Raw genomic sequence first — 14,888 nt, forward strand, 5'->3', positions numbered from 1 at the left:
TGTTTAAGCTGGATGAGCCCAAGCTCAAGCCGGTGACCTTGAGGTTTCAAACTTGGGTTCTCCACGTCCTAGTCCAATACTCTATCTACTGCATTACCTCCTGGTCAGGCTATATTTATTTATTTTTTGTGTTAGCACCTCTTTAAAATCGTTGCGCCACTCAGAATGCAATGCTAATTGAAAAAATTTCTTCTAAAATATCAATAATTTTCCAAGAATTTTCTGTACTTTATCAGTGAAAACAACAGATATTCCATGTCATTGAGATGAGAATTGATTCAACTCCTGAACCTACTCTCAATAAATAATGGTTCAGTGTTTCTCTCACTCCCATTTAAGTTATCATATTTAATATTTGTATTTTCTAATTTTACATGGATGGCTCAGCTGATCGATAGTTGCTAATTAAAACAAGTTTGAGGTTAATGAGTGGAATGTGCCTATAATAGATGTATGATCTAACCTGTATTTTGTAATTGTGTTCTGTAATTATATCCATTATTTTATTTGCACCTCACAATAAATATAGGCCACATGATTAGCTGCCTTTGACAGATGAGGAAGCTAAGGTGAATGACTTAAGGTTGTTCATGGTTATATTTGGTTATAATTGGTGTCGCAGCCATGAACAGAGCTGGGCTTGCCGGACTCCTCATCTGGTGCTCTCATGCTTTTGATAACCACCATGTGCTTTCCTCAGGTACACCTGTCATGATTAGGTCAGTATTTATTGTAAGTGTTTTCCAATTTTTACTATATCAAAAAATATAACATGTCATTTTTTTCTTTCTTGATGCCTTTATTCCTTCCAGGGAATATAGTTTTAATATTCAATAGTGAACATTAAATACATCTATTAAACATGATATATGACAAGAAATCTATATCCTATGTTCAGAATTTTACTGTTACCCAACATTCTGAAAGCATGTCAGTGCAATGAATGCTGTGGATCCTTCTGCCAGTCACCTTTTAACCACCCACATATCACAGCTTCTCAGGGCTGTAGATGGGAGGATCCTGCTGCATGTCAGATTTGATGCCCATATGTCCCTTTCTTAATTCTGAATAAAGAACAAAAAGTATTAGTATCCTTATATGCTTGATAACTGATAAGCAAACTTGGCTCCCTATTTTCAAAAGAAGTGAGGCAGTCACAACCCCCGGGAGGTCCATCAGGCCTTCTTATCACTCTACAAGACCCAGGGAATCAATGGGCTCATTATGATCTCTGAGGTGTGCAGGCTGACGATACATAGTTATGGGGTGGTACAGAATAGTGGAGCACAGCAGACACTTTGCTATTTAGTAACTGTGGGTTTTGGTCAATCTACCTGTTTTATGTTCATTTGTGCTCACATCAACATGTAGTTGTTTTTTTTAGCAGAATTTCTCAAATGAAATCAGTTCACATTCTTTTAAAATCTTGCCTTCGTTGGAATTTTATAATAAAGATCTCCAAGGTTCTAACAATGGTTTTATGGAAGTGCAGGTTCATCTGCAGAAGGCTGGGGAAGAAGTAACTTCAGTGCATACTGGAAACAGAAGGTAAACCTTCTATACTATTGCTTTTAATTCTTTATTACTTCCCATTTTTGATTATAAAAGTTCAGTTTTAAAAACACTTTTTTCCCACAATAGCTAATGTTGTATATAAGAAGAAGAGACATGACAGCCAATGGTATACCTTAGGAAAAAATAGATGCAAGACTTTAGTATGACTTTTTTTTTATCATGCTGTGTTCTTCAGACCCAATCAGGTGCTACTTGCTAATCCTCGCAGAGCATGTTAAAGAATGGTTCTAGTGATACAGGACCAATCTGTCTTTATGTCCCTGTTTCTTAACTTCTACCTCACAACCACTACAAACAGTTATTAATTCATATCTGAATTTCTTAAAGGTTGAAGAAAACTAAAAGTAATGGAGACAGAACTACCAATGCATGTGTTAGATATGCTTTCCCAGAATCCAAATGGAAAGCACCCAAAGATTTCCATCTTTCCTTAGGGGCCTCTTGGGAAGGTGGCTTAGTTCTCAACCTCATTCTTTCTCCAGATTTCTAAGAGTTCCTCCTAAGCATTCTCTCCAACAACTGTAAGAAACTCTCTACCTTATACACAAGGATGAATTTTATCACAAAATATTTCCTTCCCTCCTAAAATTCTATTCTTTGAGTATGGTTCAAGAGGAACAATACAGACTTAGCACTCACTCCAAATCTTATAGAAAGATCTAGAGTGGGTGTGGCTTTTCCAAGCTTCGTCTCTAAAAGTTGTCTGAATAGTGTGAGTTGCAGATGGTGTCTGGTGTCTTTACTTTCACTGTTTAATGAGTAGCAGTTGAATCACACACACACACACACATGCGCGCACACACACACACACACATGCACACACACGCACGCACACCCCTCTCCCAAGGCAAATATTAATGTTCAGGGACAAGAAAGACTAAAGCCATAAAAAAAAAAGAATTTTCTTTCCTGCAATTTTTAAGGCCACCATTATACAAATTTTTTCTTGTATTTTTTAAATTTATTCCCATAATCATTTAACCCCCATCTCCAAATTGTGTCTCTTAAAGCTACGAGGTATACTAATTCATAGGTTTCTTATGGCTGCTTCCTTAGCCGTATGTGACCAAACCAAATCATGGATATCATTACTTTTCTTTTTTTCAATTTTTCCACTGATTTGAAAGAGAGAGAGAGAAAGAGAGAGGGAGAGAAGGAGGCAGAGAGGGGGGAAGGGAGAAAGAAAGAAGCATCAACTTGTTGTTTCACTTAGTTGTGTACTCATGAATTGCTTCTCATACATGCCCTGACTAGGGTCAAACCAATTACCTCTGGTGCACCAGGTTGATGCTTTAGCCAGTGAATCACATGGCCAAGACATCATGGACATAATGCTTTTAAATAATGCAACATTATTCTTTTTTTCAGATCTTTGGGGCAAATGGTAGCGGAGGCAAGAAATGGTAGGAGAAGAGTTTAATTTATTCTAGTTAATGCCTGTAGAACTGAAATGTTTTGAATAATGTATACTTGGAAATACTGTGTAAAGTAATAGCCAAATAAAATTTGTTTTTTAGAACTATTGGAAGCTTTAAACTCTTTGTGTGCTTAGCAGTATAAAGTAAGCACTAAACTTGATATTGAATTTTAGCTATGCAACTAGAACTCATTTAACACAAATGTATCAGAGGAATAGGAGCAATTATTTGCATTTTGTTGAAGGATGAACCTCTGTTTAATGATCATTTTAATTGTTGAAATAACAATAAAGAAGTAATATATTGTTTGAGATGAAGATTTAGAGATTGTGAATCTGCTATATTGTAGAGTATTTTCTATTTTTGGTATGAACCTCCCTTTTGTAAAAATGTTACTGCTTATTTAATTCTGACATGCAAAAACATGGAAGGAGCAAGACTATTGACCAGGTAAATGCAAATTGCCTAGTCAGGGCAAAAGAATGATGTAATTATAATTCGATATCTAATTTTTCCATAGCAAGTAACACAAATCCTTGAAATTAGAGCCAAATGAAACCTAAATTGATATAAAATATCTGACCAGAGGGATATAAAGTTCCTTTGATATTATATTATCTGTTAAACTCTAAAATACATATAACCTAAAATAAGTAGATTTGAGATTTTAAACTTTTTATTCTAGGTGAAGTTTAGATTTACAGTGATTATTTGCTAAGCTATTGATTTTATAAATGTATATTTCTGTCTCTCATTTGTGATAGCTGTGCACATATTTTATCATCTTTTCTTGCATTCATATATTTTTGTGAGAAAAACTCTTGTTCTTTCACAAATATATATTATGAATGCATATCCTTTTGAGTGTTTTCCACATAAGGTTTTCAAATTTTAACTCTGTGGTCTGGTAGTATACTCCAGGCAGACACTCTTTTAAATAGTTTGGTCTTATTTATGGGATGAAATAGTTTCAGTTTCTAGTGCAAAGTAAATCACCAACCGATATATACATCTTGTAAAAATAAATAACAGACTAAAATCAAATATCCAATCAAGCCTATAACCTGTCCTATTTATTAATGTAGTCAATTAATATATGTTAAGTACTTATAAAAGTGTCTGGCATATAGTAGACACAATTGATTTCCTTTGCCCCATAATTGTAAAATGATAATTTTGAACAGCTGCAGTGGTTTTCACGTAAGCATTATCTGGGAGCTTCAAGAAGTCTCCATGTTTTGGCTCCGCCCTCAGTGGTATACATAATTTTCTTTTGGAAAATTTCTCTGTTGGCAAACTGAGACAATTAAAAGCATTTTTTGTTGTGTTTTTCTAGACAGAGAGCAGAATGAGGAAGAGAGAGAGAGAGAGAGAGAGAGAAACATCAATTAATTAATTTGATGTTCCACTCACCTATGCATTCATTGGTTGATTCTTGTATGTGCCCTAACCAGGGATCAAATGCACAACCTTGACTAGTTGGGACGACATTCTAACTGACTGAGTTACAAGCCCAGGGCAAGCTTAGGCAGTTCTTAAAAACATACAGCCACTGCCATTTGGTAGCTATGAAATAGATTTTATGACACTGGAGTCTAGAAAACCAATAGAAATTTATAGATCAAATAAGTCTCCTATTCTTGCTATTTAAAGTTAAATTCAAGAGATATATTACCTAACCAACATTTTTACTGGGCTATCACATTTTTATTAGCCTCATCCACTCTTTCTAATATCACAACAGTTTCTCTAGTGCAATGATTTTCAACCTTTTTCATCTCATGGCACACATAAACTAATTACTCAAATTCTGTGGCACACCAAAAATTATATTTTTTGCAAATCTGACAAAAAATAGGTATAATTTTGATTCATTTACACTGGATGGCTATTGTGTTAGCTAGTGTCATTTTTCAAATTTGACAGTCTCAGGGAAAAGAGGTCAGTGCCCCTGACTAAATAGTCAGGTATTGCATGTTTTAGAAATTCTTGTGGCACACAAGTGTGCCTTTTGCAGCATACCAGTTGAAAATTGCTGCTCTAGTGGCGGGAAAAATCATCCAGATATTACCAGATAAGTCAATCAAATCATTCAATTAAGTGCAGTACATACATTTATAGACATATATGTATTAGGTGAATTGTAGAATACTCAGAAGCATAAACTCAATACTTGACTTCAAGGAATTTGCAGTTAATTGGGTATTTTTTAAAAAGCATTTTCTTTCTTTCTTTTTTTTTTTTTTACAGAGCCAGAGAGTCAGAGGGAAGAACAGATAGGAACAGACAGACAGGAACGAAGAGAGAGATGAGAAGTATCAATCATTAGTTTTTTATTGTGACACCTTAGTTGTTCATTGATTGCTTTCTCATATGTGCCTTGACCGTGGGACTACAGCAGACCGAGTAACCCCTTGCTCAAGCCAGCGACCTTAGGTCCAAGCTGGTGAGCTTTTGCTCAAACCAGATGAGCCCGCGCTCAAGCTGGCGACCTTGGGGTCTCAAACCTAGGTCCTCCGTGTCCCAGTCCGATGCTCTATTCCCTGCACCACTGCCTGGTCAGGAAGGTATTTTAATTATATTATATTAAAGATAATCAGATAATTATGTAAGTGTAGGACACAAAAGGACTATGGAATTTTATTACAGGGTACATAATTATTTTCAACTAGATAAATCAAGGAAGCCTTCTTTATGGATTTGAGCTTAGAATTAAAAGATGGTAAGATCTGGACAAGCAACTCTAACATAAAGAAAACACAAATTGTGTCCAGGGGTTATGAATACACTCATTTGTTTGATGCATTAATTTACTCAATCATTTAATTATGTATTAAACAATATATATTGAGCACTTGGTCCATGCCAGGTACTCAAGTAGACTGTGATAAAATGGTAAAGAAAATGGGCACAGTCCCTGCCCTTGTGGGTTTTCAATATTCCAGAGTAAAGTGAATGGCAAATGACACTGGAGCTTGAGAACAGGAACTTGCTGTATTAAAGACATTTGTCTTTATTGTAAAAGCAATGGGAAACAACAGAAAGATTTCATGTCAGATGGTGACATAATAAGATTTGTGATTTGAAAATAATTCTGACTATATTAAGGAGAATGGTGGATTGGTTGGTGATTTTGTTGGAGTCTAGTGCAGAATAAAATCAAGAGATGATTGTATTTTTTTTTTGACAGAGACAGAGAGATTCAGAGAGAGGGATAGATAAGGACAGACAGATAGGAAGGGAGAGAGATGAGAATCATCAATTATTAGTTTTTCATTGCAGCACTTTAGTTGTTCATTGATTGCTTTCTCATATGTGCCTTGACTGTGGGGATACAGCAGACCGGGTAATCCCTTGCTCAAGCCAGTGACCTTGGGTCCAAGCTCAAACCAAATGAGCCCACGCTCAAGCTGGTGACCTCAGGGTCTTGAACCTGGGTCCTCCGCATCCCAGTTCGATGCTCTATACATGGCATCACTGACTGGTCAGAGAGATGATTGTATTCTTGACCAAGATTATTATGGTAAGCTGGAGAAAAGTAGAAGAGAAATATGTGTAGGATGGAAGACCAACATAACTTTATGATGATTTAGATGTGTGAGATGGGCAAGAAGAAATGTCAAGGATAGATCCTACTTTTTTACTTAAACAACCAAATGGATGCTAGGACTATCCACTGATACAGAACAGCAGAACAGAAAACACTTCAGAAGACTAGAAGTTTAGTTTGGATAGGTTCCTTCTAAGGTGTCATTAAGATATCAAGAGATGACTTTAAATAGATGTATATACTTATAGGCTTGGGACTTCAAGGACTAATAAATTAGTGATTTATCTGGTGTGACATTCTGTGTTTTCTGAGAATCAAATGCTGATTTGGATTAGAAGTGCAAGAGGTTTATTGATCAGAGATGTGAAGGGTTGATAATTCCTATGAAAGACAAAGGAGTGAAAAAAAATTGTCATAGTCATGATGTTGATTTGTTACCTGACAGGAAAGAAATAGAATTGCGAAGTGAGAGCCTTAGACAACGATGCAGATCTGACAAAGTCTTGGCCATCTCAATGGTGAGCCCGATCAAAGACTAGCTGTTAGTGAAACCCTCATTGAGTAGAAGTGGCCAAGCCCTATCATCCCCATTATATTCAGTCACTGGCTGGGGCTTCCCAGGAAAAGCGTAGCCTTGGTTTAAATACTATCATGAGTTTAGAAAGACCTACAGCTGGAGCCTGTCATCTAACAGCCTGCCTCACTGCTGAATGACAAGTTCTTTCTTGAAGGGAACTCTGAGTCCCACATCTTCTTGATCGTCATATCTATCATAGATGCTCACTGAAGACACGCATGTGAATAATAATAAAATAAAATTTAAAATATGACAAAGAAAATGAGACTATAAGAATAAAAGTAGTTGGAAAATGATATAATAGGAGTAAGTTGTTTCAAACATCACATGGCATAAAATTATATACACTGAGTAGAAGAAAATGCAAATATGCTTCTGAACTTCCTAGTTGCCAATGAAAGAGGAAATATAATCAGCTATATGATTTACAGTGTCCATAATACAAAAATAAATCAATTGCTTAAGAAAAGCCAATTTTTTTTGATACTGCAACAAGAAAGGGTCTTCATAAAGAGCATACCATGCAAAGTGATGGGCATCGTCTTTGCAATCATTCTTACAATACAGGGGATCTTAGGGTTATGACACAGTTTGGTTCCTATGACAGTGACATAACCCGAATTTTGGTCTAAGTCGAAACACACCTTCACCTAACACAAACGGGACACATGCTTTTAACAGTCCAAAATGGCATAGGTAAGTGTGCTGGGGAATGCCAACTCCCTCACTCATATGCCACGTCACTGTGTATTCTTCTGCCAGGTGCAACCAAATTAGTTCGCCCACGTAGTCTATGAGTACGTTGCTAATGGCATAAGCCGAAACACTCATGTCTCAATTTTTTTAAGGTTTTATAGGAATTTCACAAACTTGAAACATCATATGTCAAGACTATCATAACCCGAGGACTCCCTGTAAACACAGGAAGAATTTACAGAACGCTGAATCTTGCCCTAAACATTCCATACTTTTGACCATGGCTACTGCAATTTCAGCATTGAAAAAAAACAGAGTGAATATTTTTTATAAGAAAACATTTAAAAAGAAAACCACTAATCTCAATAAAGTGTTCATATGACATCTAACCAATGGTATTTTTAGCTTCATCTTATAAAATCCTCATATAAAATCTTCTATATTTAATATTTTCTCTCTAGTAAATTTGTCTTTGTGTGGTGGTTTTAAATTGTGTCAACAAATTCTTTTATTCTCCCTTCAAGAGATATAGCTTAATTTCCCTCCTTGTCAAATATCTTTTTTCTAGTGAATAGAATAAAACCAAAGTAATGGTATATTTTAGGGATATTTTTCTTATATATATTTAGTAAATATAGATATGTTCTTTTTAAATTTTAGTCAATGAATTTATCATTCTAAGCAGTATTTTAAGAACTATTCAAACTTTCAAAAGCAAAGAGTCACAACTTATTTAATCTTATTTTTTGATAAATTGAAAGCACTTTTAAATAAACTCATTAATATAATTTCTGTAAATGTCATTTTATGAGCAAGTATGGGATAGTTGGTCAAAGTCAGCAGCTTATTGGCTGTGCAACTTTGGGGAAATTACTCAATATACTGTGCCTCTGTTTCTTTCTCTAAAAATGGGGATAATAATAGAATATACCTCATAGGATTATTGTAAAGAATAAATTTATGTAAAGTACATAAAATAGTCCCTGACATAATGTAAGCTCTTCATAAATGTTAGAAAAAATATTAGGTTCAGGGCCCTGGCCGGTTGGCTCAGTGGTAGAGCGTTGGCCTGGTGTACAGAAGTCCCAGGTTCGATTCCCAGCCAGGACACACAGGAGAAGCGCCCATCTGCTTCTCCACCCCTCCCCCTCTCCTTCCTCTCTGTCTCTCTCTTCCCCTCCCGCAGCCGAGGATCCATTGGAGCAAAGATGGCCCGGGCGCTGGGGATGGCTCCTTGGCCTCTCCCCAGGCGCTAGAGTGGCTCTGGTCGCGGCAGAGTGACGCCCCAGAGAGGCAGAGCATCGCCCCCTGGTGGGCAGAGCATCGCCCCTGGTGGGCGTGCCGGGTGGATCCCGGTCGGGCGCATGCGGGAGTCTGTCTGACTGTCTCTCCCCGTTTCCAGCTTCAGAAAAAAATACAAAAAAAAAAAAAAAAAATTAGGTTCAGTAGATATCCTTAAAAGGTTCATTTTCACTAACTATATTCTAAAAGATTATTTCTTAAAACAAGTTTTTGGCAAATTTGATTAATCCAACAGTCAATTTTACCATTCATAAATTGGTTGTTAAGTAAATTAATTTTAATGGATTAACTTTCTGTTAATTTCTGTTATTAATGACTATTTATATAGTTATTGTTTGTGATTGTGCTTTAAAATTTTACTTTTCCAACTATCATTCTCTAGATGCTTTAATGATTAAGTATGCAATTACTATTTTTGAAAGGCAGTAATTAGTATAAAAAGTCCTTGAAGATTTCAAAAATTGGTATTCAGTGCACATATAATTAGAAATCTGATTCACTGACCAACCAGAGAAAATTTCTTTGATGTATCTCTAACTGAAAAATAAAATATTAAAAACATATTGTTTTATTATTTCAAACTTGCCTATAAAGTTACAGAAATACATGTGGAAGGTATGCATTATAAGTGCAGGAATTTAGTGAAGGGAAAAACACAAACCTTGAATTCGCTAAACAGCAATAGATCCAGAGCCACAAGAACAATCTCTTTGGCTTTGCAGCACAGTACCATGTTTTCTACTTCCATTTAACAGAAAATGTTATCATATCCTACTTTAATCTAGGAGAATGAGAATACAAATCTCAACCTTGTTTGGTTTTTTGCTAGCCCAGTGAAGAGTGAACATTAATTAATAGTTAATAAGTGAACAATTCAAGCAGCCTGTTCTGGACCAAAAACTATTCTTAAAGATGGAAAAGCCATATTAACTACAGTAAGCTCTAATATCCAGCTGGTTCTACTGATCCCAAATCATAGGATTTTTGCTTTGCAAGGGGCTCTGTAAATCATCTAGCCTGAACCTTCAATTGAGGCTATTTAAGGGAAGTTTTTAGAGACTTCAAAGGCTTCATAAGACCGTATATTTGCTAGGACTACTTATTACAGCTAAATCCTCCAAGGCTTTTGAATGTACCCATGTACTGAAGAAATTATTCAGCTGTTGAAGGTCACTTATTAAAATGTGGCTCTGGGCTACTTGGAGAAAAAGAAAAGTGTAAAAGGCAAGGAGAGGCTGAAGGAAGCCTTGCGTTAGGGGAACTCAGCTGCTTGCTGTCCAGGCTGTGGCTTAGGTGTGCAAGGTCGATTTTACACACAATAAGCAGGTGGCTATTCTACCAGGAGATAGGGTACACTTGGTTGTCTAACATTAACATGATGTTACTTTATTCTTCCAAGTTATGGAATCATTTTGTGACTTTCTTTAGCCTTTGTTTTTTCTAGAGGAAACTTTGGGTTTGAGGAATTTCCTGCTAAGAAATTTATGAACTGAATATCATAGATACTATTATGTGTAACACTTATAAAACTGAGACACAAAGGGTCTAGTCTTGCATAGGTGTAGCATTTCACTCTTCTCACGTATCCTATCTCTTAGGCTCCCTAAATTCATGCTCCCTTCTCCTGCGCTTTACCACGTGGGAACTGCCAGCCACTACCCCACCTCCCACCTCATACAGCCTCCTGTGAAAGATACTTTGTCTCTTACTGTTTCTACGGAGTGAATTTTACTCTCTCTCTCTCAGAGAGCAGGGAGAAGGAGAAGCTAAATGGTACATACCCAAATGCACTTACACTGGGCTATTGATGTGGGGCATGGCATAGTGAGAGGAAGGGTACCAATTTCACACATGAATTCTTGTCCCACTAGAGGTTATGTAAAACATCAAACATCATTTCACTATATAGGGAGTCTCCTCAAATAGCTCTGCTGTTTTCATGCATCAGTGACTAACATTTGAACCAAACAGACCATAAGTTAATTCAACAATTTTCAGCTTGTAAATGCTCTGATTGGTCAAGCACAGAGTTGATGCCTCATGATATCTATGAGAACTATTACCAAATTGTATCTGTAGTTTGTGTCCAACAATAAAATCATAATATTATATTCATATAAAGAACATTATGGATACAGGGGAGACATCATCAAAAGGGTTGCACCCTTATGTCAGGATCTGGAGTAAATTAAAGCAAATTTGGGACACTGAGCTGCCAAGCCCTGTCCTGCCCAGGCCTGACATATTTTATTCTCTTCTGTAATCACAAGTGTGACTTGAAAATGGGTGTTTTTGCATACTTGTATGTGTGAATGCAGTCCCTTGAAGCCACTAGCACATGTGTATATAGCAGTTCTAGGGGACTGGTTCCGTATCTCATTTCCCAGAAGTTACTACCATACTGATTTTCTGAGAAATGTATATGTAGCAGGATAATATACCAGTTTTTATTCTTTTTGCTTTCTGTTCTAATGCCATGCTGTGATGTTGCCCTTCTTGAGAGGCAATGATGCCAGCTAGTAGGACAGACAGGCTGAACACAAAGATTAGAGGGAAGTGGTTTCCCTAGCAACAAAAACCATGTAAGGGAAGCCACACTACTTATTCACTACTCAAGTCTCTTTTCCTCTGCTTTAAATAACACAGAGGATCTGAATGCTAAGTATCTGATTGTGAATTATTTCTGTAGCAAACCAGCAATGTCCAAAAAGAATTTGAAAATTTGACAATTGTACAATAAACTTTTATAAGTTAATAGACACCTCTAGAAATCTCTCCTTCCTGTCAGTCTGTCATTGCCTTAGCACGTTTCAGACATGGAGCTAGGAAACAGTTTGCTCCTCACAAACAAAGCAGGTAAAAAAACTTGCAAAGCCAGAATTTAAAAAAATGATTAGAAAATTCTCATTTTATCTCTAATGTTTAAAAATGATCTTTTCTACACTAGTGGCCAAAAAATAACCTGTAGATTAATTGATATAAGAAAGGCAAGAAAGTCACTCTAATTTCATTCTTGTTCTTAATAGAGATTTTATTTTAAAGTATTAAATTATTCTTTTCTGAATTCTGCGTTTATTTTATTGGTTTCTTGACATTAGAGTATTAATATTTTGATGTAATTACTAGTTGTTTATTAAGTATTTATTAAATGTGAAGTGATATGCTGAATATGGCTGTCCATATTTGCTGATCAGTGCTTTATATATAATTATACCTATATATCTCATCCTACATAACTAGGTAATTTTCATATTTGAGATTGCACACAGCCTAAGTAAAAAAGCTGTTATCATAGCTGAAAACAACTATTGATCAAAAAGGATTACGTGCCAACCTATTACCTCTCAAACACTGAGGCAACTTGAATAATTAGTTGTTTATTATTTTATTAAATTTTCTGACTTACTAGAATAATTAATAAGTAATTCTAGCCTGACAAGGCTGTGGCACAGTGGATAGAGCGTCAGCCTGGGATGCAGAGGACCCAGGTTTGAAACCTCGAAGTCATTGGCTTGAACACGGGCTCATCTGGCTTGAGCATAGGCTCATCAGCTTGAGCGTGGGATTGTTGGCTTGAGCATAGGGTCATAGACATAACTCTATGGTCACTGGCTTGAGCTGAAAGGTTGCTGGTTTGAAACCCAAGGTTGCTGGCTTGAATAAGGTGTCACTACCTTGGCTGGGGTCTCCCAGTCAAGGCACATATGAGAAAGCAATCAATGAACAACTAAGGTGCCGCAGTGAAGAATTGATGATTCTCATCTCTCTCTCTTCCTGTCTGTCTCTCTCTATGTCTCTCTCACTAAAAAGAAAAAAAAAAAAGGAATTATATAATATTAAAAAATATTTCTAATTTGTTTAAATGTATAAAACAATGTTGTCTAATAGAAGATAATGTGAGTTCCAAAAGCAGGCTTTGTATGTAATTTTCAATATTCTAATAGTTACTTTTATAAAAAGAAAAAGTGACAGGTGAAATTAATGTTAATATCTTATTTAAATAAATGTCTAGAATATTATTTCCACACTGAGAGTTTTACATTATATTTTTCATACTCACTTTTCAACATCTCACTTGTATTTTATGCTTAAGATCATCTCAATTTGGACTAGCGCCCAACAGCCACATGTGACTGGTTGTTACCATATTGGACAGCACGGGTCCAGAACATAAAATGTTACCAAAGGCAGTTGAGGTTCAGTTCCTTGGAAGTTAAATTGCTAACCCTGTTATTATAAGTAGAGAAAATACTAGAAAAGACAAGGTTCTTGAGGGAACACAAGAGAAATCTGATTTAAAAGTGGTGATAGATATTTAAACATTTTTCAAAGATTATGTTCTGTGTGGAAGAAGTCTTACCACACTAAAAATGGTGATTCTATGTTGTTTTTAAGCATCAGTTCCGACCTAACTAAGGAGTCTCTTTTGATCATAGCTCCCGGTAAAATAAATTCTATTTAAATCGCAAGCATGTGCCAGATTCTCAAGTTTGGTGCTAAGTTGGGGAGTCAGATTCATTAATTCAGTTATTGTATTGGTCAATACTGATATTAGTGGCATTAAGATTTAGCCAGCAAGCCTGACCAGGCACTGGTGCGGTGGTGGTGCAGTGAATAGGACCCAGATTTATTGAATAAAATCTTGAGGTCTCCTCCTTGAGCGTGGGCTCATTCAGTTTGAGCACGGGATCACCAACTTGAGCACCGGATTGCAGGGCTTGAGTGTGGGATCATAGACATGACCCCATGGTTGCTAGATTGAACCTAAAGGTTGCTGGCTTGAGCTAGGGGTCACTCGCTCTGCTGTAGCCAACCCCCCCCCCCCCATCAAGGCACTTATGAGAAAGAATTCAGTGAACAACTAAGGAGCTGTGACAAAGAATTGATGCTTCTCATCTCCCTCCATTCCTGTCTATCTGTCCTTCTCTCTGACTCTCTGTCTCTGTCAAAAATAAATTTATTTATATTAATTGTGAGAGCTTAGTTAAAATAATATGAGTTAATATTTGATGTATCAGTTAAATATATAGGCAATTTTTACCCAGTAAAATTTGACTTTGTATTTTATGTCTGGTATTCTACTTATATACTGTCTATATTAGATTTTAGAAATTTTCTCAGTTATGTATTCTATTACTTATATATTTAACTTGAAGTCCCTCTAACTCTCCCCACAAATTTGATAAGTATTTAATTTGTTTTATTCTGATTATTTTATATTTTGATTATATCTCATCCATAACATATAAGCTTTTTGTACCTTTACTGCATCAAGGCTAAGATAGCAAGCAGTTCAGTGTTGATTTTTTTTTATTCATGTTCCTTGCTGATATCATGGTGCTAATATTTGGGATTTCCCATGATAGGCTAACCCACTTCTTGCCTCTGTGAACAGAAAAGACATTGGTTTTAGACTGGTGATATATATACTGGTAGAAGATGCCTTTTGTGCTCCATATCACATCCCCTCAGCCTGCATCTGACTTGAGCAACAAGCTATGTGGACACTTTCTATGCACAGCTCTACCTCAAGTGTCTACCAGGCCTCTCTGCTTTATATTTTAGCCTTTTTGCAAGCATAGGACTCTTCAGCCAGGAGTGGGGCTGAGTGAAACTGCTGGAGAGTTAACACTTCTGGGAGCAGCCCTCAAATGGAGGGGGACAGGAGTTGATGCCTATGCCTCATCTGTCAAGAGGCAGTTCTAAGGTGATGACTTCTCAGAAGGTCCCCAGCTCTGTGCAGCCCCAGTTGTCTACAACTTTAAAGAGC

Source organism: Saccopteryx leptura, chromosome 4, assembly GCF_036850995.1.
Source record: "Saccopteryx leptura isolate mSacLep1 chromosome 4, mSacLep1_pri_phased_curated, whole genome shotgun sequence".
Taxonomy (NCBI): domain Eukaryota; kingdom Metazoa; phylum Chordata; class Mammalia; order Chiroptera; family Emballonuridae; genus Saccopteryx; species Saccopteryx leptura.